This window comes from Pleurodeles waltl, chromosome 4_1, assembly GCF_031143425.1.
Source record: "Pleurodeles waltl isolate 20211129_DDA chromosome 4_1, aPleWal1.hap1.20221129, whole genome shotgun sequence".
Classification (NCBI taxonomy): domain Eukaryota; kingdom Metazoa; phylum Chordata; class Amphibia; order Caudata; family Salamandridae; genus Pleurodeles; species Pleurodeles waltl.
In genome coordinates this window covers 639,386,373-639,410,989 of record NC_090442.1, presented here as the reverse complement: position 1 = coordinate 639,410,989, position 24,617 = coordinate 639,386,373, and the positions used below count along the sequence as shown (strand labels likewise).

The 24,617-nt window shown below is 46.5% G+C and overlaps 1 long non-coding RNA gene across 1 annotated transcript in view; it reads left to right on the top strand.

The window, feature by feature from the left end:
• The window catches only part of LOC138287995 (uncharacterized), a 30,273-nt gene extending 6,071 nt beyond the window's left edge, over positions 1-24,202 (top strand). The window contains exon 2 of the long non-coding RNA XR_011202309.1: positions 23,328-24,202. This is a non-coding gene — a long non-coding RNA (uncharacterized lncRNA). The remainder of the gene's footprint in view (positions 1-23,327) is intronic.
• Positions 24,203-24,617: the final 415 nt, after the last annotated feature.

Genomic DNA, 24,617 nt, shown 5'->3' with positions numbered 1-24,617 from the left:
CGAGTCACACTAGCATGGATGCATGCTAAGCAACCGGGAATCCATTTGCAAAACGTTCATACTTTACCGACTCCTTAAGGGGCTCCTTTCCCTTTTGTGAATCGGGGCCCCAACATTTTTTAAGAGCAGGCCGTGGTCCAACTAGACATGTTAATGCTCCTAATGCAAAGATCTTTCTAAAGGGTCCCCTTCTGATTACGCTGACTTCGACCTAAACATATGCTTGTTTAATAAAATTAGTATAATGTTAAATTGTGTGTTGAAGGTGGTTTAAGAAGTTGGATATTAGCACTGAGCATGTAAGTGTGACTTCCTCACCCTCACCCCCATCCTCTGCCCCAACCCCCTGCGCATCAAATGTGTGCAGGAGAAGCCAATACATTTAAAATCATTTTGACACACCTGAATTTCTTGGAGTCTTTGTCATTTCTCGCGTTGCCCTAGCTTCCTCTGAAGATTATTTTTTAACTCAAAAAATATTGTTTTGATGTGCCAATCGCAGTAAGATCACTGAGTGGTTGTGTGCCTACTAAAGGAAACTATGCCAGCTGTACATCACCGATTCCAGTCCCTATATAAGAGCTTTGGGGGGGGGGTCCATACAGTGTGAAACCTGTGTGGGATAGATTCCAAATCTAGCAAGACAGCCCAGAAGGTTAATGTACTTTCTAAGCACATCTCGGATTATCCTGCAGTACACAGGATGGAATGACATGAGATAGCTCATGAGGTTGTGTTCCAGTTGCAGAGACCTTCCTTCCTACAGGCCGCAAAATCCATTTGCATTAAGATGTCTCAGCAGGTTTATAAACCTGCTGCAAATACCTCTATATCTGGCAAATATTACACTCCAGCTAGATACCCTGGTAGGTTAATGTCGCCTGCAGGTTATGGGTTACAAATCAAAAATATAACCGAGGAGGTTCATGCAAGTTCTCCAAAAATCTGGGTGTAACGTGCACATCTCTGCTTCAAGCATGCGTAAGATAGACACGTGGATAAGATACCTGCTGCAGAGATCTTTCAAACATCCAAGTCACAGATTTCAGTGTTATTAACATGGCTTAGTAGCCAGCACCTTCTTTTCATATTGCGCAGTGCAACACTTACTACGCACCATGCGGGGTGTGGGCGACGATGAACCACCGACATCACAGATACTCACATTGATCCTATCTGTGGATGGCACCCGGGGTGCAATATCACAACTATATTCAACGCTGTTGTTGGGGGGGGGGGGGAGGGTGGGGTCTGCCCAGAACTGGAGCGTGCGAGATCCCTCTGGGATGCAGCACTCCCTTCCCTCTTGTCACAGGCAGCCTGGGCAGCGGTGTTATACACTGTCAAAAATGTCTCCTGGAATCCCAGACTCCGCTACACCCAATTCAATTATATACACATCCCCTACTTCTCCCTTTCCCGCATAAAACAAATGTTTCCCGCGACAGACCCATCGTGTCCTAGACGCGCAAAGTCATTTGCGGATTTCTACCACATGGTGTGGGAGTGCCCCCGTTAGCCATAGCTTGGCAACACATCACTGACACAGTGGCTGATATTACTGATCATGTCCTAAAGACTGAACCTGAGCCCTGCTTGCTGGGACTACGCCGCCGCGCCAAGGGGGACAAACAAGTACATCGATTTTATTGACCTGCCCTTCATAGTGTTTAAGCGTCTGCTAGCGACCCATTGGAAGGCCCCACACGCACCAGGATATACCAGTTGGCTACGCGATCTGCTGCAATTGTCCTATGCGGAGGCTCAAACTTTGCGTCAGCTACAGTACAGAGGGTTGGCTGAAGGAAGCTTTGAAATATGGGACGCCTTCATCGTAAGCATTGAAGCTAAGAACGTCACACGCCTACCTTAAACCCCCCATGCATATCACTACACTGGACTGGCACATGGTTTCCCTGTTGGGGTCTCTTACGCCCTGTTAAAGTTGCCTTCTTGGCTCCCTCAATGTGAGCTACTGTGCTAATGCGCCTCCCATTCGCGTGGTGGGCGCTGGATATGAGAGTCCCTATCCCCACCCGGCCGGTCATGATATAGCTAAGGCTCTCCTCTTGATATTACCACCCGACACCACTAGATGAGCACAACAGGTCACTGTTGTGCGCTCTGTTGATATGTGACCGTGCTCCTCAGTTCGGACACTAGCGTTCCGCCCTCATATAAAATATTACATCACTAATTCTTATTGAGTGGCATAGTTAATTGTTGTGGTTTCAATAGTATTTTTGTGTGATTATTATAATTCATGTCTCTATGACTATGTAATTGGTCTACTAATCTATGTGAGCACCTGCTCCGTGAGTTTCTGTTACAATCCATAAAGAGATTTGAAGAAAATTAACATGGCTTAGTGTGTTCATGCACCTGCTGCACAAAAATATATATATCCTGCGGGTCACAAACGCCGTTACTATGCAGCAAGGAAATGTGCATTGTATGGCATATTATGTGATTTTAGGTGAATTAGGTTACTCGTTTTGAGGTATCTGTTGTGTCCATTTTTACATTGTACCACCCAGATACAAAAGGGACCTCAGTATACCAACTATGGAAAACAACTATACACAAATGGGCAAATTCACTTCTCAGAGTTAATCACCAACAATTAATAAACTGGCCATGCATGAAGCACAGGCACGCCATTTTATTAACACTGGCCTTCCTATGTTCCAGAGCCAAGCAATTTGTGTGCAACAAATGCAAGGGTACAGTGAGCAAATGCAGTCCTCATGTGTGTTTCCTGTGGAAAAAAAGCAACAAAAAAAACGCCTTGTTTATTTGGTACAGTATAGCCCAGCTATAGTCTAAAACGTGTCTGCCGTTTGGGTGTCCATCCTCTGGTGATCCAAAGCACCTCTTTTCCTCAAGCAGCCGCCATGGAAAGCAGTGCAGTGTGCTGATGTGGACTGACTGTCTCATGAGGGTACACTCCAGAATACAAATCATTGGGCTGTTATAAAGATGTAAGAAGACTGGGATTCTTGTTACGTCTTCATCCCCTCTGGAAAGAACTGCCACTTAGAGAACACTTTCTGGGGACAGCATTAGTGTGTTTTTAGTATGAAAAATAATCAGGACAAAGAAGAAACCAATTATTTCACCTTTGAACTGCATTTACACATCCTGCGTTTTCGTTTCCTACTGTAGACAAAAGCCCCTCTCTAAACACTAGGAAAAGTAATGTCTTTAAACCTCCACACAGAAACCAGATGTTGAAGGTGACCCGTTAACCCTTGCGAACAGTAAGGCTCGGTACTGCGACCTGTGTGCAGAACTGTCGTCTGAGATTAAGCAAAACAGACTATGGAAAAAATGGCAGGTGCAGCTAATTTATATAGAGTAAATTCTCAATTTGCTAGTGGCCCTGGTCAAAAACTCCAATCCCCAAAAGATAGCTCAGCAGGCCCACCCACCTACTACAGATAACTCTCTACATCCTGCTGGTCACATTTCCTCAATCACAGTGAGGTAGCCCAGTGATTTAATATATCTGCTGTAGAGAGTGGTGTGTAACCTGCATGCTACATGTTTTATTCCCATTGAGCTAGCTCAGAGGGTCGTGAACATACTGCACACCTACGCATGCAATCTGCGTGTCGTACGCTCCAATGCCAGAAAGATAGCTCAGTGAGGTATCGCACCAATAACAGACATATATGCATTCAAATAACTTAAGACAGGAAAAGATCACAAGGTTGAGGAAGACTTCCGTTTTCTCACTTACTTCAGCCCCTTTACTCTTTACATAGTTTCCAGCACCTTACCATTCCGAGCTGTGCCCAAACCCCAGAGGGAAAGACCACCTCATTCATTACCTCATTACTTTTATCACTCTTCCTGCTTCCCTCATGCGGTTGACTTCAGCTCTTCCAGCATAGTTTCTTTCCTGTTCCTTTTCAACGTTTCTGTCCCTCAGTCACACTCTCTCCTCCACTGCTTGGGGTGTCTTCTGCGTACACAGCCGCTCCCACTTCATGCATCTTTTGCCCGCTCTCCACTTCTTTCTCTTTTTCTCACACACTCTTTTTGCTCCTCTCTCTGGAGTTCATTCACCACTTTGTGGCGAAACTACCCATCTCTCTCTGTTTTCCTGCCTATTCTGTGCAGTTCTCACCCTTATCCATCCACCATACCACACAATTCTCTGCAACAAATCCACTCCATACCACACAATTGCATAATTTCCAATTCCAATCCGACCCATATTATTACACTCCACACCACATATAATCCACTCCACTCCAAACCAAAACACATGAGTAAGAGACACTGGGCCAGATGTATCAAAGGATGTTGTCCATTCTGTGTCTATGGGAAAATGTGTTCATACATATGGCCCATTGTCACTTACAACACCAATAGCTTTAACTCTCGCAAATGCAAGACCTATTGGCATTACCAATGTTTGTTTAATCTGTACTTGGTCACTGGACAGCAGGTCATGTTGTCCTGGATATGGAGGCAACAGCATTGCTACTTTGACGCATTTTCTTATTCATTGTGTTCTACTGCAGTTGCTTTGTTCCTTTGATGAATGACATTGTTCTTTTTCTTCTCCATGACCACAAGTAATTTATTAGCCTTCCTCTAGCCATAGATGTTGTTTCCCTCCATTGTAAAATATACAAAAAAGTGATGGATGGAATGCCTGCAATAATTTAGTCCATTGGTAATTACTTGGGATGCATCCCAGTCCATTGTTATTGTACACAGCTTACCACTTCATTTTGGACCCAGCCGTATAGAAATCCGTCTTGACCCTGCTCCAATGGAAACAGTCCAGCCCGAACTGCTAGGCCAGGTCCTTCCTGAACTGGAACACAAACGACCCAGGGCCGATCAGCCAGGAATAGCTTGGTTCCAGTGACACAGTGGGCACGGAGCCCACATTTGGACATACCCATTGCACTTAAGGCAACACCCTAAAGTATACAAAAGGGTGATGGATAGAATGCTTGAATCAATTCCAGCCACTGGTAATTACATAATAATAATAACAATAATGGATCCAAACTGAGGTGGTATGGTGTGTAAAACAACAATGGACTGGGATGCAGCTCTGAGTAATTACCAGTGGCTAATATTAATTCAAGCATTCCATCAATCACCTTTTTATGTACTTTAATAGGTTGTATGACACAGCCACACATGCCAGAACCACTCTTGCCATGCTTGTCTTTTCCACACATGCTTGTAAAAGCATTCTCAGTAAAGACAAATGTGGAAACGGCATTCATGATTGTCATACAACCCCCCCCTTAACATATAAAACTGCCCTGATCCCAAAACTACCCCACCACTAATAAGTAAACTACCCCGACACCACCCACCTGCCGTGAGCTCTAAAACCTTCCCTCACCCCTTATAACTAAACTACTGTGAAAGCCCTAAAAAAACTACGCCAACTCCCACCCCTAAAAACTAAACTACCCCTACAGCCCTACCTGCCCTGAGCCCTAACACCTTCCTCCACCCCTAATAAGTAAACTACCCTGACCCTCTCTGCCCCCGCCCTTAACAAACTACCCCAACCCCCCACACACCCAAAGACCCAAATCCACCTCCACTGTTAAAAACTACCCCAAACCCTGCCCCAGCCCCACTTACCTCACCACGTCCTCCCCCGATCCTTCCTCCTGTCCTTCCACCCCTCATAAAACCTTCCCCACCCCTAAAAAAATAAACTACCTCGCTTCCCACCCCTAAAAAAGAAACAACCTCGATTTCCCCACCCATCCTAAGGCTTAAAAAAAAAAAAAAACTTTCCTGCCCCTAAAAAATAAACTACCCGATCCCCCACCCACCCTAAGCACTAAATCCACCCCCACCCGTAAAAGCTACCTCCCTAAACCCTGCCCCAGCCTCACTTACCTCACCCTGTCCTCTCACGATCCTTCCTCCTCTCCTCCCACCCTTCCATAAACCTTTCCCCCACCCCTAAAAAATAAACTACCCTGAACTCTCACCCCTAGAAAATAAACTACCCTATCCCCTCCCCCCAAAGCCCTAAAAAATAAACTTCCCTAACCCCTGCCACTAAAAAAAACCCAAAAAGATACTCCCCAGCCCCACTTACCTCACCGCATCCTCTCTCGATCCACTAGACTTCTCTCTGCCTTTTCTCTGCCTTAACCACGCATATGCATGGCTTAGCACATGCGTGGTTAAGTCCGAGAAAAAGGCAGTCGTTGTTCAGGCAAACGTCGTTCCGGTTGCTTGCTTACGGCTTGTGTGGCTCCGGCTGCGTTGTAAAGGCTGTTTCCCACTTTAATAGTTTCCCTGCCCGGTGGCAGGTGGTTGGACTTTGTACCTCCCAATAAATATTGTCACCAGTGCAAGAGTAAAAGGAAGATTTGTATCTATTTTGAAAGTTTTTTATTTTTTGTGTGAACATGTCAAATATAATCCTGCAATGTTTGTGTTGCTGAAGTGATATGATGCTTTTTGTCGGTGTGCTTTCCTCAGCAATGCTTGTTTTATTGTGCTTAGATTGGTGGAGCTTCTTGATTGGTTATGCATACTTAAATTGGGGAGGGGTAACATGGTAGATACAAATTAGCTGCCTAGGCAGTGAAAGGTGCCCTTAATGCCCCAGAGGCGAGAGGCTGGGCTTCCCAAGCCAAGCAGATGTGGCTGTTTCTAAAACTGGAGCCAGCAGTACTGCTAGAGCAGTGTACAAAGCTACATGAAGAGCATCAGGCCAAAGATGTTGATAGGTCTGTGTGATTCAGTGACCTCCTCTGAAATGTATTGGGTCACAAGGCAGCCAATGGATGCAACTTTGCTTTGTGTCCTTCCTAATGCTTCCTTTTCCTTGCCTCTCCAGTTGTTAGCAGGTTATATGATGCTGGCTTGACATGTTAAAGTTGCCATATTTCTGGAACAGTCTTGTGTTTCAAAGGTAGTCGCTTTTCCTGCTCTTATAGCAGTCTTTGAAAGCAACTTAATTGCAACTAGACTCTAAATGATTTTCAGAACCAGGCAGGAGGGATGAGCTATGTTGGTGTGAGAAAAAAGGAGGGCTTCTTTCTCTAAAGCAGATGCAAAGACAGTGGTCCCAGACTGACATTGATGTAGGCCAAGAATATAAATGGGGGCTCAGGAGCTCAGAACCCACAAAGTGTATTTATGCTAGAAGAAGAGGAAAATGCAAAAACCTTACATTCTCACAAATGTTTCTAATTTTCAACAACACCTAAATTAAAAGCAGAAGTAGCAACAATTTTGAGGATGTAATACATAGAAGAAGAGGGTGCCATTCACAGGAAACCAAGAAAAGTAAAGTGGCGAGGCTTGGATTTGATGAATCCAGTTTTGAGCAGAATGATTTCACAAACCACTGCTCAATTACGAATTAATTTGACGAGAATTATCGTGTTTTTATATGACTCGTCTCTTGACTTCTTAAGCCGAGGTAATAATGCTTTCTGCCTATGTAGTTGTTACCTTATTGGGATGAAGCAGATCAAGACAGCCTATCCCCAGGAGTAGTTCTTTGTGCAGCACTATACGGTTTCGCTGTTTGGTATGATTGGTTTCTTTCTGTTTCAGCAGTGGTGGTGTAGATTGTGAGGGGTGGGCCTAGGTCCACCTTAATAAAGAGATCGTACTATCTAGTTTGCAATAAAAATACAAAGGTTGAACTACTCAAGAAAAATAAATTATATTCCTAAGAATATGATTGCTCTAGGTTGAGGTATCTATTATAGGCCCAGAGGGGGTCTGGTCTAAATTCTCACAGTATCTGTTCTCTCCATTTTTTACAGCTAGTGCATTTAAATAGAGTTTGGTGGTTAACAATGATAAAAATATGAGTTTCCTGGACTTATTTTGAGCATGCCTAATATACATGTAGTCTTTGCCTCTTAAAGATGCATTTCGATTGGTGTATTGCGCATATGGAGGGGGGAACAAACTTCAACAATACACACTACTCTTCTGCAATACCACCGGCTGAGGAGTGAGCTGTATCAGTGTGTCCGTCATGTCGGATATTCCGTTCGATATTATTTGCCGGTCCGTTGTATGGCTGGGCATTCCCAAACCATATGTAGTGTGGTGCCTTACTGACTACAAACCCTTTAGGCGGCAGTTTTGGGTTTGCTCCTCGAGAGATCATCGTGCTGGTCATATGTCCTGGATCCTGCTGATACTGTTAGCAAGCTGTTCCCTACAAGTTTGGTATCCTTGTGGGTTTCCCCTGTGGATTACGTTTTTTAAACCATGTGAACTTGTAGAGTGAGAAAGCATAGCTTCATTTAGCTATGTCCATGTGTTAGTCCTTCATTTTGGACTAAAAATTTGAAGTTGGAGAGTGTTTAATCCAGCCTGTAAGGGATATCTAAGTTCTTTCATATCTAAGGCAGATTACAAGATGTATGTATGCCAATTATACTGAATCATAAAGTCCTGATGAAGGTGTATTTATATTTTTCTTCACTCACCGAAAAGCACTTCGGCTTGTAAATTGGCATGTCTTGAACATTGGCATGAAGTGTTTGAAATTGGCAAATTTGAAGCCCTGACCAGGATTGGCTACCATCAGGCCTGTAACACGAGAATTTGAATCAGGAAATTATAACCTAGAATTGGCTGTTATTATGTTGAATTTTTTACAATCCAAACTACAACGCATAATTGTAGCATCAAAGCAGTAACTTTATTGTGCTGTTTAAATATCCTCTCATGTATGAGGCGGTTGTCAATTTGTATGTATACGATTTTGTGATTTTGTTGGTTCTGTGTTATTTGTTTATTTTTGAGTATTTACTGGTATGTTTTCATATATGTATGTTTCATTTAGGTTAGGGGGTTGTATTATATTTTTTTGGTTGATTCTATGTTGATTATATTATGTGCGAACTGAATGTTTAATTAGCTATAATAAATATCTAAATTGAAATATATTGTATGTTGTATATTTGAATGTAAGATTTCCATTCCTATGTTTGCTATGTTAATGGAGAGTAAACTACGTTATACTCATAGCAGTTTTGGGCACAACAGCCCATTTTGTGTAACGTCACCGTGGGTTAGTATGCTTTGTGGAATAGGTTAAGCTGTGTCAAACCAAAGCCTGTCCTTATTGCCACCTCCGTTGGGTATCTGCAGGCTTTGCCCCAGGTGTCATCCTCAAGTCTGCCCAGATCTTACTCCGATTTGTGCCTGAGCTTCTGTAGAGGGGGTAGCCCATGCATTGGCAGTGTGGTGTACACCTGCAAGACGGCATGGGTGTGAAGGGGGGAGGCCAGTATTCCAGTGGCGATTCCTCCTCTAGCTGGGCGTCACTGTGTTTTTTTTCAAGATGGGTTGTAATTGGAGGTACCTAAAGTATTGATTGCCTTCTAGTTCGTATTTGGCTTGCAGTTCAAGAAAGGGCATCAGCTTGCCCTCTCTCCAAACATCCCCCACGCTTGTAATCCCCAAGATTTCCCACTTTCGGTGCCCTTCGAACTCCATGAGCTTTTTCCGAGCTTCCGTTCCCCATAACGATGTTTCCAGGGTGAGCGTTCCCTTCTAGCTACAGCCCATACTGCCTTCCTCCACATGGCCACTACTGTCTTGGGGGGGGTTAGCCCTGTTAGCCTCCCCGGACCATATAGATGGCACTGGTCTAACATTTGCCTATCCACCTTACAGGATGGCTCTCGCTGCTCTGCATAAACCCACTTGTTCACCACCACCAGGTGGGCTGCCCACTAGTAAAGTTTCAGGTTCAGCAGGGCGATACCCCCATTCAAGGGCTTTTGCATCAGTCATCAAAGTAGTTCTAGGGCTTCACCGTCCTTGACCAACATCCTGGTAACCGAACCCACTTGTCTAAAGAATCTGTCTGGTACAACGTACCGGCTATTCTGCTACACATAGAGAAATTTGGCCAAATATATAATTTTGTAGAGCACAGCGCTATACCCATTTATGACAGCGGGAGGCAATGTCAATGGCCCATATCTTGTCCTCCTGGACCCTATCTAGGTTTTTGCTGCAAAACCGGTCTTTGTCTGTCCTGATGTATTTTCTGAGGCACTGGTACCCAACTGACTCCTATAAGATGGGGACGGGCCTGGGGGTGGACTTTAGGTAGTCAGCGGTATGCCACTGATTTATCACAGTTGATGCGTATTCCCGAGTAGTCCCCGAAGAAGCATAGGATCTCCAACATCTGCCAGGTATAGGAGGATGTCGTCTGTGTATATGTAAATTGTGCCCTCCCATTTCAGGTCTCATCGTAAGGCCTGGAGCTGGGTGTTCCTCCGTATCCGATGTGCTAGTGGCTCGAGAGCCATCGTGAATAGCATTGGGGACAGCAGGCAGCCTTGTCTGGTACCTGCTCTATAAGGGTATGACCTCTGACTGTGTTCCATTAACCCCCTGCCACCTCCATCTGCACCCATTGCGTCCAACCGGGCCTCAGGGTCTCGCTATGACAGACGAACCCATCCCTGGAAGGACAGACTAAAAGCCCGTCTTTTCCAAGACTGCAAACAAAAAAGACCCCTCTAGGTAATCAAAAGATTTATCCGCCCATAACTGTAGGTGCATCACTGGTTCTGCAATCCTGTCGCTGCATGCCAGACACCCAAACAGGCATCTTAAATTGTGTCAAGGCACTGTGCAAGGCATGGACACGCATTGGCCTGCATCCATCAGTGTCTCTACTACCCGAAGCAAATGGCTTGCATGGACCTGTGCCAGTAGCTTAACTTCCATATTCACCAGCGAAATGGGATGATAAGATTTGCAGTTCTCTTGTGATTTACCCACCTTATGGATTGGCACTATGAAGGCCTAGTGTAGATCTCATGACAGCACTCCTTCTCGCTTTGCAGCCCAGCTATGAATATCTCCACCAGGTGAGGGACAAGGTGTGTCCTGGGCATTTGAAGAATTCTGGCGGCAGTCTGTTTGGGCCCAGGGCTTTCATACTCTTCAGGTGTGTCAGGGCATCTACTGCCTGGTGTCCCAGTCTGTGACCTCCCAGGGGTTGAGCCTCCACCCTCACCTTGAGTTACCTCAAGTGCCCTGATGTGTTGTAGTCATCTGCGAATAGTCCGATATTCCCCTGGGCTGGTATTGATGGGAGCTCGAATCAGCCCTGTTGATGTTGTGAGACAAGGATGTAATCAGGCCTAAATAACAACCTCATGTCGCATGTGTATGAGTATTACGTCTGCACTGGATTCTGGGTCCTCCAAAGGGCCACCAAACCTGCTGAATTTAAGAAGGTGGCAAATGTGTCTGTCAGGTGCCCCCGAAGTGAGTCACTCTATCCCATTCTCCCTGTAGGATCATGTTAAGGTCACCTCTCCAGGATTGTGAGTGCTTCGGGTACAGTCAGCAGCCAGTCCCCCAGCTTTACTATCCCCTCCAATTGCAATCCCGGTGGTAGATATCACGATACAGTCAGTCAAGGTATTTCTTTCTATGCGCCTGCTGCAACTGTCGGGGGTCACCCATGTCTGCATTATGTGGAAGGGGACCGTTTCCCTTTCCAGAATCCTGACAATCCTGGTGCTTGCCCAGTATCCTGTGTTTTCCTCCATTGTATATCTCCCCCACTGGAACCTATGCACTTATTTCCCTCTAGATGGGTTTCCTGCAACAGGACAATGTCAGGATCATGTGTTGCCAGGAGATTTGCCACAGTGCCTCTTTTTAATCTGTCGCTCAGCAATTAACATTCCAGGAAAGGATTCGTAGGGCTTCCTCTCCTGTGTGCCGGGGGTCTGACTCCCCTATTGCAGGCACATCGCCAATTACCTCTCAGTGTCTTGTCCCCTTCGTCATTATCCCCATTGCTGATGTCTGGGTATACGTAGTCTCCCTTCCCCCACCCCCCAAGTCCATAATTGTCTGTCGTCCCTCCTTGGCCTCCATATGTCATATTGCCTGCAGGGTGTGTGCTATGTGGGGGAAGTCATTGCCCTGCAGAGTCCCTTTGTCTTACCAGATTTTGTTTTTCAAAAAATCTTTTTATTCATGTTTAAGTAAGATATCTTCAATCGGTATAGATTGTCTGCAGTTCGAGAGAGTCTGGGACGCAGCCCTGAGTACATTCATTAGAACCCAAGCGTGTATTTTCCTAAAGGTACATAAACCAGTTGACCGCAACCAGCTTGGCATGCAAAGCAGTCAGAGAAACATGCCGGCACTGAAGGCCTACATGTACCACCGGTCATCCTGGTATGCAGCAATGTAGAAAGAGTGTTGGACGAAGTGGCCCCATAATGGTTGATTATTCATACCTTTACAATAAAGGAAAGGAGTTTCAGTATTTTCAAGAACATACAGATTTGGTTAATAACAATAACAACTGCTACTGGAGTCCGTATTTGTAATTCCCGGTCTGCCCCATCCATCCAGGCACTGCATCAACAAGCCCAGACCAAGCATGTCCCACCTGGATCATGACAAAGAATTAGGCCAGGCAATACAGCTTGAAGCAGGGCATGAGGCACCCATCCAGACCACAGTAGCACCCCAGTGTAACTCGCAGATCCGGGGCATCTCCATCTGCCTCTTGCATCAGCGCTATAAGCTCAGCTAATAGGTACTTGCTTAACCCCATGTTGTCCTCTCTTCGCAATGCCACTCCCTCCACCTGTGCCCACACAAGAAAGGACCGCATCCACGCCTCAAGCGAGGGTGGTCCGGGGGATTTCCACCTTCTGGTGATAAGGTATTTAGCCGTCAAAAGGCCTAAGTCTGGAAACTTACAGGTCGCTTTATGTTTCTTAGCCCTAGGAAACAAATCAAATATACATGCTTCCCAGGTATACACTTCCGGTCGTTTGTGCAAATTGAAAGCCAGTCGATACACCCTGCCAATAAGAGTGCAGACAGGGGCAGCACCACAGCATGTGAAGTAGGTCCACCGCCACCAGAGAGCATCGAGAGGACAGGCTGCATCAGCGCGGTGGAAATATCGGTTGATTTTGGCAGGGGGTGAGATAGATCCTGTGTAGTATATAAAACTTAATAGGTGAAATCTCGCATTGTGCGGTATGTTAGTGTGGCTTTCCAGGACTGCAGCCCATTCTTTATCTGTACAAGGTTGCCTTGTGTGGGTATAGTGTGAGCTGCAGTGAGCTAGCTAGCTAGCCAATGCACCGGGTGCCTGTCTGATCCCATGACCTGCAAATACTGTACCACCAAGTGAGTCTGCTGTTCGGTTGTTAGGTCTCCCGAGTGTTGAGTTAGTGATGCTAATAAGGAGTTTTATAGAAGAAACTGTCCTGGCGACAGGCCAGTGTCATACCTCAGTACGTCAAAAGGGTTCAAAATGGCATAATTTTACAAGTCTCCCAATGTGTGTAGTCCTGCTGCGGATGTGGGCGTAGCATTGCTACGTGTGCCCAGTAAAGCTAGCACTGGCACATAAGGAAACACTGGATGTGTGAGGTAAAGGCTCCGGCGATAGCAGCAGTGTGCAACTCCCAGCCATTGGGAGTCTGATGCCTTTGTGCACATAATTGGGTGGGAAAGATGGGACACATTGGATAGCATCCAAGGTGGTAGCCGTGTCCGACAGCTGCAGACCTGTGAGTCACCTAGCCACCCATTGTAATTGACAGGCTAAAAAATATATTGTTCTAGATTCAGCACTGCGATGCTACCCCCGATCTATCGGCGAATATAGATTTGCTAGTGCCACTCTACAGCGGCCCATGTTCCAGATAAATTCCCTGATCGTTTGCTCAAATTCCTTAAAGAACTTGGTTGGGATGTATAAAGGTAAATTGGAAAAATAATACAAAAGCCGTGGGAGAACCCCTATCTTCAGGAGTGCCACTAGCCCCATCACAGACATTGGCAACGTCTGCCAGAAAGTCCTGTGTGCTCAGATAAATGTGGCCACGCACTTGAGATTCACGTAGTACAGATCTTCCATAGAATGGTACATGCGAACACCCACATATCGAAACGTCCTTGGCTGTCAAAGGATGGGCACATCAGAAAAGGCGAGACCTGGGTCTTGTGATTCCGGTGTGAAAAGGAATGAGCAGGGCTTTGCCCAATTTACGTGCAGACCAAATAAGGAGGCGAAACGTTGCAGAGTTTCTGTGATTTCATCAGGGATATTGGAAATGTCTCTGAGAGCTACGAAGAGGTCATCCGCATAAAGGGACACAATATGTGGCCTGTCACCCAGTGGGATAACCCAAGTCTCGCCCCAACGCTGGAGTTCAACTGCCAACGGCTCCATCACCAATCAAAAGAGCAATGGGTAAAGGGTCAGCCCTGCCGGATCCCCCTGCTGATTGGGATTAGCCCAGAGATGGCTGAGCCAGTCTTGACTCTAATCCGGGGCTATGTATATAGCAACTGCTCTAATCGCAGAAAACGGGGTCCAAGACCACATCAGCGTAGTACCTCAAACATGAAGGGCCATTCCAGTGAATCAAAGACCTTTTCAAGGTCCAGTACGAGACAACGGGCTTCAGGCCAGGTTTGTGATGAGTAATTCATGACACGGAAGAAATGCCTGAGATTCAATTAAGTACTACGTGCTTGTACAAACCCTTTTTGATTCTAATGGACCAGTTCAGGGACCAAACGTTTCGCCAGGGATTTGGCCAGGACCTTGTAATCTGTGTTGAGCATTGATAGAGGTCTATAGGAGCCCATCTTTGTTGGTTATTTGCCTGGCTTATGGAGGAAAATCAGCAGGACCTTGCGGGGGGAAGCAGGCCGGGTAGCCACAGACACTGCAGCAGAAGGGGAACAATCAAGGGGGCATAGGCTTTATAAAATTCAGCTGGGAGGCCATCGGGACCTGGGGTTCTGCCAGTGGCCAGGGCACTTGTGCTTTCCTGGATTTCAAATGGCGTTATACGGTCTTCTAGCTCTCCTTGCTGCTTAGTCCTGAGACAATGCAGGGAGAGTGAGTAGAGGAATGCTTCGAAGTCCGCGGAGTTTGCTGTCACAGTCGACTGGTACATGTATAATGTCGCATGAGCCCGTTGTGTATCTCACTCTGGGTGTGGAGTAGGGATCCCATGGCGAAACGCAGTGCCAGGAGAAGGGTGCAAGATTGATCCTGACGTATTAGCCAGGCCAACAACCGACCTAGCAGCTGCTGTGTATTTGCGAGCTGAGTAAGCTGCGTAATTGAGACTTCGCAGCCTCTCCAGTAATGACTTTTGCTGCCTGTGCCTATCTACTAGCCTGCGCTGCTCCACAGGGTCATGGATCACATGAGTCTCATGTTGGAAAAGAGCGCCTTTCACTTGAGTTAAATCACTTTCAATAGATTTATGCATGTTCCACTGCTTTCCCAAACAGTGTCCCCGTATGGCGACCTTAAATGCAACCCACTCAAGGAGTCTCGAGTATGCAGTGCCGTCATTACAGTCAAAATATTTTGTTATGGCAGTGCCCAAAGATGATCTAAATGACGAATCCTCCAGTGTCTCAGGCCACAGCCACCAAGTGACTATAATGGGAGTGGAATCATCCCATGTCAGTTGTAAATATTGTGGGTTGTGATCGGAGTGGGTTCGACCCAAATAATCGGTTTGTAGCATTGTGGGTATCATATTGTCCTTACAGAGGATTCTGTCTAGTCGTACATGCAATTGGTGCTGGGCAGAAAAGAACGCATATATCTAGCCTTGGCATTTGGCTGGTGCCAAATGTTGATCAGATGCCAGTGCAGGAGCCAGTCCCATAGTGAGCGTGCAGCAGGTATTGTGGGTGCCTGGGTAATGGCGGTAAAGAACGATTGAGACACAGGTCAAGAGCACTGTTAAAATCTCCTCCTGGAAGCCATGGAAGGCCACTCCAGTGAGAAAGGACACCAGACAGCTTGTGAAAGAAGGAAGTTTGCTCAGTGTTTGGTGAATAAATTGACCTCCATAAGAGTGTGCAGCCATTTAAGTGCCCCAGTACAAACACATAGTGGCCTTTGGTGTCAATATCATGTTTGTCAGCCACGAAGGGGTTACCTGGCCGAATACATATAAAAGCTCCCCTAGCATATGAGGAAAAATGAGTTGCAAACAGTTGTCCTTACCAGCGCTGCTGCAGCCTAGTGGCCTCTGGGAGTGTAAAGTGCGTTTCCTGCAAGAGCACAATGTGAACGGAGTGTCTGTTGAGGTATGAATAAATGGAGTACCTACGCGCAGGCGTGTGTATACCTCTTACATTCCACATGAGAATATTACTGGAGGCAATTGGTAGATGGGGGGGGGGTTTAAAACTGCATACTACCACAGATGGGCACGAGGCCGCCCTGCAGTCAGCAACCAGTCTGCGGGGGAGAAGAGGGAAGCTGGGCTCCATCCAGCAAGAAACCAATGGGGCAGGAAACAAACCTGTGCAGCGAAAACTGAGAATAGGAATACCGTTAGAGCAGAGGGAAAACCAGTATCTGCCCAAACTATTGAACTGTGTGGTCCGGCACAACAAAGATAGAGGATGAAAGTACCTACAAAGGAGGCTTGTTGAGGGGAGCCTAACAACAAAAGCCCCAGGTAAAGCAGGTGTGGAGACATTTACAGGATATTTGGCATAGCGTGCTTCATAACAGTATAATGAAATGTCCATGGAGTCTTAGTAATCGATGCCTTGCGGGGGAATAAGAGAAATGGGGGTGGGAAGGAGTGGGAGAGGGTGGGTAGGAATAGGAGGGAGGAGGGAAGAGCCAATATGACACCCCACATAGTACTTAACGATTTCAGGCAAATGACGATTGTGCATAAATAAAGTCTGGGTATATGTAATACCAACAAGAAGTAACATTGTAAGTGCACGGGTAAAGATACAGGGCAGGTTTCAACTCAGATTGTCATCTGCTGTTTTCGCCATCACATCGGGTGGAGCTGTGGAGTCAGTCTCCGAATGACCATTGCTTAGAGAATCATCTTCACTCCCTGAACCATCAGGACCCTCTTCAAGGTCAGAGACGTGTTGCTTTTCTGATGGCTACCACAGTCTGCAAGGCTCGGCGCTGGTCTTGTATGACCTGTACTAGGTCAGGAGCATGACCTGACCGTGAGAGGGGATTCTTACGGTGTCCTCTGCCTCAGTGACAGCTGGGCTGTGATTCCCACGTTCCACTCTGTCTATGGCTACACTTTTTGGTGGGCCATGCCCGCCGATTCCAGCCACTCCCAATCAGGTTCAGGGGCATCAAAGAACTGCATTTTCCCCTGGGTCACAACCACAATCTCCCAGGGAAAAGAAGAGAGTACTTCAAATTGAGGATTCACAACTGTTTCACAGATGCTTCTGCACAGTGATACTATAATCGGGGAACATTATTGTTTTGGCATCGTCTACTTTAATTGACGGGTGCCCTTACCTCACGCAGTATAGAGATGATGGTGTCCGCAGTCCCTGGTGGTTGAGGTTCCCCATCTGTTTTGTCCATTTGCTGCCCACACCTCCCACTTAGTGCCTGCAGCCCTGGCCCTGTGGTTTGGAATTTCTGTGACAACTTTTGCTTTCTCCGATTCCCCCTGGGTTTTCTTCATGGTGGAGCCTGGTCGGTTTCTACTCCATCATTGAGGTCTTGGCTGTTTCCCACATTCCGTATCATTGCCCTTGAGTTGCTCACGCCCTGTTAGCCTTTTGCCTCCAGCCAGTCCCATGGCACCACTGCAGATGCAAAGAAATGGATATCATGGCCATCTGTTATTCATAGCCCAGCAGGGTACAGTAGTGCGTATTTGCACAGCAAATGCTTCACTTCCATAAATGTCTCTCTCGGTTTCTGCACTTTGGCGGTGTAGTCGGATGTTTACTACTCCGCCCTCCAGCTGCCACAGTCCATGGGTGTGTGCCACCTGCAGAATGTGATCGCTGTCACGAAAGTTATGGAGTCTGACCACTATGGCTCGCAGCACGTCCTGAGAGGCGGAGGCTGCCCCGGCACCCTGTGTGCATCTCCACCGTATATAATCTTGAGGTCCGGCCCTCTAACACCACAGAGCCCAGCGATTCTTCTACAAAAAGTTCAGAGGACGGGCCCTCTGCTCTCTCTGAGACGCCAGCTATCTGGACATTCTTGCATCCTGAGCTGCTGTTTAAATCTTCTATCTTCATTGCATTAGCTGCTTCTTTCTCTAGGGCCTCCAGGTGGTCTTGCCCCTTCTTCACTGCTGGCGTCGACTGTTCAAGGCTGTGTTCTTTTACCCTCACTCTGTTAACTTCTGGTGGTCTTCCCATAGCACCCCTCTTCAAAGGCCCAGTTTCTATTTTCTGTTCCAGGGCAGTTTTGATGTCCTTGATGGGTGCCAGGATTACTGCTGCATGGGACTCAAGGCTCTGATCCAACGCCTCTGGCGCCGGGCTGTCCACAACCCTCGGCTACCCAGGGTGGTTTCCTTGCCACTCTTGTTTCATTCTCTTGAGGTGGCCAAACGTGCTCGGGCCCCTGGCGCCTGCCCCCACCTACGCAGTGCTGCTTTGTGCCAGTCATCATTGGGCCCGGGGCTCCTCTGCCACCTCACCGCTGAGGTCTCTCCCGGCAGGTCTCTGTGTAGAGTATCTGCGTCAGGGCTGCCACTTTGTTGCCACTCCCTCAAGCACTCGGGCCTCCCAAGGTCTGAGACTCGCTTCCCGACTACAGCCCTTGGGTAGTCCCAGTCGGAGGAGCACAGCTGCCCCAGGCAGAGCAGCCAACTGCTGCAACAGGGCATGAGCATCCCTCTCCCTGCACTCACCACCCTGTCCATGTGGGCCTTGCTCCCTCAACTTCTTGTGGCTGCCACTGCTGCTGTCACCAGGCCGCCCCATTTCTGAATTCAGCCGCCTCTGGTCCCCATGACCGGGAAGTGCTTCTCTAACCCCCTCACCCTCTGAATCCTCTGCTTCGGGCTGATTTTTGTCAAGCGTCCACACGCCCCTCATTGTGCCATCATGGCCTGCATGGCTCATCTCACAGCGCTCCCTGTGGCACCACTCTGCCCGGTGGGACCGCTGCCATTCTGCTCTGCTTCCTCGGCTGCTCTTTGGTTCGCTGCAGTCAGCTGCCACCCACTGAAGTCTTTTGGTCTTGGGGTACCTCTGGCCCGAGTGCGAGGCTGTCCAAGGATAACTGTCTCTGCGGGCTGTGTGCCCCAGGAGCTCCCAATTCACACAACTAGCGCCATATTGCTCCAGGCCACGCCCCCTGAACGTACACATTTGGCTACTAGAGCAATACTAGGTGGAAAATCGAAAGGGAGCTGAGTGGTTTGTGGTGGAACGACTAGAAAACTTAACCCATGCCCTATGCTTGGGGAGATGGACTTTGGTGGCATGTAGTAGAGAAAGAGAAGCTGTACTTGGAGGGGAGGTTGGAAATGAAATAATAGAAATGTACATTGGTATTCTGTGTTACACTTGGAGCGAACTGGGGAGTTGTGGAATTATAGTTGTGTGTATAGGGGCACAGCCCGGCAGTACTTGCAATGGAAAGTGAAGTGGGGCAGAGGCATACATTTCAGGAGGAAAGTTTTCTGTTGTAAACTTCTGGGAGCCGGCGTCATTGATATGCAGGCACAACCCCCCCCTCCCCTCAATGTATCTTAACTTGACCTGGCTCGCTCCTGTGTCAGCCCTTCAGCCATTTAGCTAAAGCACGATTGCGTATTCACCCCTTTGCCTCTGATTATAGGTTAGTTAAAAAAGTCACTCAAGGTAAATCTGTTTATTAAAGTATACTTATAGCACAAGGTGCACACACAATTGAGAAATATACTTTGTAAGCATGCGCACCTTCAGTCAGTTTTCTGTTCTTTGGTTGATACATAAGCAGTGCACGATATTCATTGAAAATCCCTGTTGAGAGGGTATTGACCAAAATAAAACTTCTTCACGTCATGTAAACATAAAACAAATGCTAACTGGAGTGTGTTTTTCCATTGAGTTAGGTCTGTTGTACGACTGTCGAAGCATTTCTCAAATATGGTTGAATATTTTTCCCCTGTAGAGGTTATAAATAAACCAAGCTATTACTTCTCCCATGACCTCTTCCCACTCCCTTCCTTCACTTGTCATATTTCCAAGCCCTCGGTGTTTTACATGCAGTAAGTATTTTACGGAAAAATTACAATGTTCATGGGTTCTTGGTTGGTCAATTGCTAAGCGAATACATCGTGAAGGAGAGTGGGAAGTAGCTCCAAGCCACATTTTATCTTGGCTGCAGTTGTAGCCATCTGCGTTGGCCTGCCCCTCTGTCGGCATGCTGTGGGCGAAGGCTCGTGACCAAAGGGAGCTCGGGGGACCGGAGCGGAAACCACACCGAGGCCCCCGAGCAAGAACGTGCCAAATACGGCGTGCAAAAATTCAAAAGAAAGAAAGGGGAGCGGAAGTGCCCCCCCCCCCCCAGAGACAAAGAACAAGCACCCCACCCCCAACCTTTCCGGCCATGTCGCAAGCAAGACGTTTATGGCGAAAACAGAAAAGGGGGGGGCAGGAAAGGGACAAACAACCCAATGGGGTACGGGCATCATTTGAATTTCGCCCAAATGCCCTGAGGGCAGAAATTAGGTTTAAAAGGGCTGCCTGGCTCAGAGGACGCACAAAGTTTGCGAGAGACCGGGCAGCAGAAGAAAGGACGACACCCACCCACACCTAACATCAGGCACCCAGAGCGTCGCTAGCTGGGCAAATGGATAACAGGCAGTAGCGGTGGAAAGGCGAAAGGAGAGATAAAAAGAACTACAAAGGCCACACCCAACTCAGCGGGGTGGCAGGGCTACTTACCTTGGGATGCCTCACGGCAGGGTAAGGCAGTCAGCGGAGGTACACGGAAAACACGGTACTCGCAGTTCGGGTCCGCTGGAGAGCTGGACACAAGGACTAAACAAGGTAGTGAGTTAAGCCTAAAGGGAAATGAGTACCCTCCTGCTTAAAAAAGGAATAACGGCTAAGGACCAAACGTGAGATTGATTGAAAGCAAAGGAATGAATGGCATGTAACAAGAATTTTATTGTCCAGTTGAAAGTTATCAAAGATGCAAAGCGAGGTATGACACAAATGTACCAATTTGAACCACAAACCTTAGGTCAGCTAATCTCAGAAGAGATATAGCATTATGGCAAATGTATGGCTCATAACAACAACTTGACAGAATGATGTATGGCCCTCATAAAAGCAGGGCAGCAGGCATGCTGTAACTAAACCCTTCAATAAACTGCGGCCAAAGTTTTCCAAACACATATCCAACTGTGGTGTTATCATTGCGGGAATGGGCCGTCTGGAGGGGTTTCTCCTCGTGGGAGTGGTGCCGGTCACCTTTGTTCCCTGTAGTGAGTGCGTGCACTGTACCTTCACTTGGCGCCCAGAATTTCCCAGACAGCACCTCACATCAGGTGAGAGTACATTGCTCAGCCGCTTGCTTCCATAATCGAGGGGCGCAGAAATGTTCTTTTGGTGTCAGTGTACAGGGAGCAGCAGCAGTGCTTAAGAAGCCGGAGAAATGATCACTATTCTGGATAAACAACCGGTCCCTCTTCAGCAGCCCACAATTGCAGGTGCTCAAAGGGTTCGGAGCTGGCCTCTGAAAGCATGGAATCTGTCAGCAGGGATGAAGACACTGACAGCTTCAGGGCGGCAGCAGTAAGCGAGGCCCGTGGTGCGGGCGCCTCCTGTCTGGGGGCGAATGAGAACTGATATTACTTTCGGAGTTCCCAATTGTCCGACCTGCATTAAACAAAAAAACACTGGCGCCAAATAACGACTGCATTCAAGGAGAGGCCGTCCGATATTTAATTTCAGAACATTCGTGTTCTCACTGCTGTAATTAAACTTTAAAATAGTTCAGTATTTATACATGCTTGTGCGAAGGACTGTTTGGGTTTTGCTGAAAAGACGCATGTTTGTTTTTATAAAAAATGAAATAATTAACAAATTTAGACCCCAGTGGTGTGGAGCCCTTGCTTCCCCTCTTGGTAATAGCTGCGTCAACCTTGGCTTTGGACATCCTCTTCCACAAGACTGGCTCACTGCTGGCCATTTACTGATAGACCATGTACTCTTGGTCAGCGTGGCTCTCACAGTCACAAACAAGTGCATACTTGCATCATATGTCTCCAGGGACAAGTGAAAGTCTTGAAAGTGCTTAAAGTGTATTAATTTCCTTGTGTAACACGAGATGCGAACTGAATCTGGACTTGTGCCTTATTTTCCACATTTGATCAAGGAAATGTGCACATCTCGAGGGGGCTCAGTTTGCATCTCATGCTACAGAAGAAAATTCATACATTTTACACTTTCACCTGCCAACTCATGAATATAATGTAAGTATGCATTCAGTTTCCATTGTTTGTAAGAGCCACGTTGACCTAAGAGCACAGGGTGTGTCCGTACTGGCACAGGATGAGACATGCTCATGGAGGAGGATACCGAGGGGACACACGTGCGCCAGTGACACATGATGTGCCAGGCCAGTGGAGGAGGTTGCTCAAGATCACAAATTAAGTCAGTGAAATGGGCTGCCAGGTGTGCAGTCTCTGGAAAAATATGCAAACAATGGAAAGTGGGGAATTTGAAAACGTATGAATTTCATATTTTGTTTTTAGCCAAAGCTGTTCGCTGACTCTGCATTCTGGTTACATTCTTTATTTTTAACATGTTTTTATGTACTTGCGATGTTTATTTGTTGGAGCCAATTCGAATGAATTCGGTGAACACAGTGGTTGAAGTGGGTGGGATCTATATATACAAAAAGAGTTACCCTTTTTAAGTACAATTGTTGGTGAACTTTAATGCGGACCTTGTGGTACCTCTGGTGAAAGAGAAGGGGCCATTCTAAAGGCTGCTTGGAGCCAGTACAGGGTTTTGATTAATGGAGTCATTTGACGCTTCATTTTGACAAAACTGCCTCAAATGGAGCCAAGGGTGTGAAAATGCATATTTTTAGGTTTCCGTTTCAAACAAAACTTGGAAGTAGTTATTGTCACAGATTTTGGTCGATCGCACACATGCCTGATAAATTATTGCATGTCTTCGGTGCACGTAGCCTTGGTTGTAGTGCACAGATATGGCAGAGTGCAAGAAATAGGCCAAAGCACGTTAGTAGACCCATGGTAATACTCTAAGAGGTTCGTTTGTCCATTGGCTCACTGTTTTGCGCATGAAGGACTATTGACACCGGGGTGGCGGAGCATCTCCGCTTTTAACACACCCGGCTAAAGTTTTCTAAGCTGGGTTGTCATTTTTGTTTATTTATTGAGCAACTTTGTAGGGGTGGGTCAGGTTGCAATCTGCTGCTGTGCATGTGAGTAAGCAAGACAAGTAATAACACTACGTAGTACGTGCCTTTGTTTGTATGCTGTTAGTCAAGATTACTTCTAAGATATTTCTTCTTCCTCTTTCAGGATCCGCGAGGACGGTTGGCAACACTCTCCACAGCTGTGAAGATCAACAGTCCTCCGCACCTGCAATAACAGTTTTTTTTTTTTGTGAAACTGAGTTTGTGAACAATGGAAACAATAATGTACATGCTATGCATATGTGTGAGAACTAGTCTAAGTATTTTTAATTGTACATCTTAAGTGCATGAAGGGGGGGGGTGGGCGGTGGAACCATGCACTGCCGTGTTGGGGCTTTCTCTCCCCTCCTCCACAGAGCAGGCAAACAATCCAGAACTTTAGCTGTGCTTCCGAGACCTGACAGGCTTGTAGTTGGATACAGGGTTGCGAAAATTCAGGAGTTCTTTATATTTTTACCCAGAGAAAACAAAATGATTTGTGGGCACCCTGGACCAAAACAATAACTCAGGCTAGTTGTAGCGTGATATTTTTTTTAATTAGGTAATATATGTTCCTCATTGTTAGCTTTTAAGCTCACAGTGTCCTTCTTTGTCTTTGGGCCGTTTAAACCGCTACTGTGGAAACCCTAAAACTCTATCTCGTCCCGAATGCTGGTTGCTTCTATACTTGAGCTTACTAAAAGTACCAGCATTGCAGGATGGTGTGGGCATCTGTTTTTAAATATTTTATTTTGGAAAATGAGCAGTTTTTGTGCCTTACATTGGCTTGTCCCTTGAACGTACTCTTCCTCCCCCCCCCCCTGCCTACACTAGAATGTTTTCATTTTAAACATTGATAAGAATAAGAAGGTATAGAAACATGTAAGTGTGAACAAAATAAATAATCCAGCAATATCATATTTAAAGTGTATCATCCCTATTTCTATAAAATGTTGGTTGTATCCAGATGCAGATTTAGTAATAAATCTAAATGAAACATTTTGGGCACATATGATTAATTTAACTATGAAGGATATTTTCACCGTCTTAGTGATACCTTTGTTGGATTGCCTATTTGAATGTTAGTACACATGTATAAAAATCGTGATATCGGATTGAAATAGAAAAACAACACTGTTGCTACCCTCTTGCTCCTGTAGCCCATTTACAGGGAAAATAATGACTTTTTAGTGTATAGTTCCTACATACCATCATTTAAACAACAAGACTAGCTCATGTGAACTCTGCAGGGAGCAGCATCCCTGCTGGTGGACGCCAGTTGACAGACGATGCAAATAAGGAGTAGGATAATTACAGTGGCTTAAGTTATAAGGTTTTGCCAATACCGCATAGTAATTTCAGAGAGTTCAAATCCAATACTCCATGGCATCCAGCTTCTGTCCTACATGAAATCCCC